The sequence below is a fragment of the Schistocerca cancellata genome, chromosome 9 (assembly GCF_023864275.1).
Source record: "Schistocerca cancellata isolate TAMUIC-IGC-003103 chromosome 9, iqSchCanc2.1, whole genome shotgun sequence".
Lineage (NCBI taxonomy): Eukaryota > Metazoa > Arthropoda > Insecta > Orthoptera > Acrididae > Schistocerca > Schistocerca cancellata.
In genome coordinates, this window is record NC_064634.1 from 96,070,955 (window position 1) to 96,074,020 (window position 3,066).

The following is a 3,066-nucleotide window of genomic DNA, read 5'->3' on the forward strand; positions in this document are numbered from 1 at the left end:
TGGTAGGACACAGGACGCCACGAATCAAAGCATCGAATGACAAGGTAGAACACAAGTTGTGTTAAACCCTCTGATTTTTTAAAATTACCTGTAGCTCTTTTTTGTGAGGATATTTTCCAGAAATGGAGTGTTATTAACATTGCACAGTGAATATGTAACTGCCACCCAACAGTGAATTTGATGTAATTACATATACTGAGAAAACCGTGAAAAACCCTAATGCACACTTATGTTTGTAGCTAGTGTTTGGCTTGCAACACCAACTGCGTGCATAATTCAACAGTCATTTTTAGTGCAGGTACTCTCTCATAATTTACTATATATTTTCCGTAACACACCAAAAAAACGCATTTGAAAATCGGATTCATGACCCAAAATGTGTCATGCATGTGATAAGTAATTCGAGTTGTTAGACTGGTCCAAATGGATAAACTCAGGTATTTATGTTTACGATGGCTTATTACAATAGCACAGAACAGTGGGACTGCAACACAGGCAGGCATCTTGTAATGACGAATGAACTGTTTTGATACGTATCAATACTCGTATTTACATTCCTCGTGCCCTCACTAAGTCACAAAGAATCGTTAGGTTTAAAGTGCTCCACCTCAAGATTTACCTCGAATCTTCCTGTTCTGTTACCAATGTGTGGATTTCTATCGTTAGGGTAATAAGCACTCCGACACACAAGTGAAAATGACTTCAAGAACAACTCACGTCTATTAATCCAACCTGGTAGGGATTTTAGGTTGACGAGCAGTTACTGTAACTTGATGTATTTTTGCGTAACACACCACGAAAAACCCACTCGAAAATTCGAATCATATCCCAAAACGTGTTACGCAAGTTGTAAATAATTACAAAAATGGTTCAGATGGCTCTGAGCACTAGGCGACTTAACTTCAGAGGTCATCAGTCGCCTAGAACTTAGAACTAATTAAACCTAACTAACCTAAGGACATCACACACATCCATGCCTGAGGCAGGATTCGAACCTGCGACCGTAGCGGTCGCTCGGCTCCAGACTGTTGCGCCTAGAACCGCACAGCCACTCCGTCCGGCAAATAATTACAGATTATATGAGTCATGGTAATCGTAGGTATTTCTGCGACTGGTCGTTGACAGCGAAACATGGTGGAACTGTAAAACATTTCGACATATACTATCGTCTGCAGCGTCAGTGGAATATGACTGGAGCACACGTAGACAACATCAAGAACCAGTCAATCACACAAAGTGATTTTATTAGAAGTGTCAACAGGCATTCTAATTTTATGAGTCATAACCGGAAGAGACATCATGGTCAGGAGGCTACGTTATACAGGGTGATTTAAAAAGAGTACCACAACTCTGAAAATCGAGAACACTGCAAAAAAGAAAAGGGGAGCTACGCTCTTCCTGCCCTGGATTGGAGGAAGCTCTGAAGTTTCATTTGGTTGCTCATTTCATCGCTAGGAGAGCTGCTGGCCACGTAACCTTCATTTCTGTGGTCAGTGCAAAGATGGTGACTGCTCAACGAAAAGTCTTTTGTGTCATCGAGTAGGACAGAAGTGAATCGACGACGGTTGTTCAGCGTGCATTCAGAACCAAGTATGGTGTTCAACCTCCTGATAGGTGGAGTATCGAACGTTGGTATAAACAGTTCAAAAAGAAAGGTTGTTTGTGCAAAGGGAAAAGTTCCGGACGGCCGCGCACGAGTGAAAATGTTTGTCGCATTCAAGCATTTGCACGCAGTCCAGGAAAAAAGACCAGCCGAGCTAGCAGAGAGCTGCGAATTCCGCAACCGACCATTCTAGAGTCCTAATGAAAAGGTTGGCAGTGAAATCTTATCGTCTGCTGTTTGTTAAAGCCATTTACGAAGCTGGTAAGGTAAAAGCAATCGAGTTCGCAAGTTTGTCCTTGAACAAATGGAAACAGGGTTCCGGTTCATTTCGAAGTTAGTGTTCAGCGATGAAGCAAAATTTCACAACAAGGGGAAAGTCAGTCGGCAGAATGTCCGTGTATGGGGCACTGAGAACCGGACGGAAACAATTGAGCATGTACGTGATTAACCTAAGATGAACGTTTTCTGTGCCATTACAGCTTATAAAGTTTTGGCCCTCTTTTCTGCGAAGGTGCAACTGCAACTGGGCAAACGTGTCTGGAAATATTGCAGAATTGGCTGTTCCCACAACTCGAGAAAGAAGGACTTCAACTTGTATTTCAGCAGGATAGAGCACCACCCCAATGGCACTTTATACGGTTAAGGTACTTAGTAAAAAACTCTGAAGCGGAGTGTGCGCTCATATGAAACTTCTTGACAGATTAAAACTGTGTGCTGGACCGAGGCTCCAATTCTGGACCTTTTCCTTTCGCGGGCAACTGCTCTACCAACTGAGCTACCCAAGCACGACTCACGGCCCGTCCTCACAGCTTAAATTCAGCCAGTACCTCGTCTCCTACCTTCCAAACCTTACAGAAGCTCTCCTGCGAACCTTGCAGAACTAGCACTCTTAAAGCTGAAGAGTGGAAATCTCATTCTGGAAACATCCCCCAGGCTGTGGCTAAGCCATGTCTCCGCAATATCCTTTCTTTCAGGAGTGCTAGTTCTGCAAGATTCGCAGGAGAGCTTCTGTGAAGTTTGGAAGGTAGGAGACGAGGGACTGGCGGAAGTAAAGCTGTGAGGACGGGACGTGAATCGTGCTTGGGTAGCTCAGTTGGTAGAGCAGTTGCCCGCGAAAGGCAAAGGTCCCGAGTTCGAGTCTCGGTCCGGCACACAGTTTTAATCTGCCAGGAAGTTTCAGTCTTAGTATTTGTATTTGCTACTTCTCTCAACTCTGAGTGTGTGTGTGTGTGTCTGTGTGTGTAGGATCAAATATTGTACATATAAATCGAAACTTAATACTACCTTCTCTTCACCATTCATCTTAGAATGCCTCTAGCATAGCGGTGTGATTAGAAGGCCTACCACCAGCAAAAGCTTTCTTCTTGATGACAATTGCCCGTACCAGTAATCAATAACCAGTGGGAAGGCGTAGCTTTTGTCTGCCACATTTGCAAATGCATAACCACAAATAAACATGTTCC

General features: G+C 43.6%; 1 non-coding gene across 1 annotated transcript; it reads left to right on the top strand.

Annotated features, from left to right (window-relative positions):
• The first annotated feature begins 2,680 nt into the window (after positions 1–2,680).
• On the top strand, positions 2,681–2,755 carry Trnas-cga (transfer RNA serine (anticodon CGA)). The gene has a single exon. It is a non-coding gene; the product is annotated as a tRNA-Ser (tRNA).
• Positions 2,756–3,066: the final 311 nt, after the last annotated feature.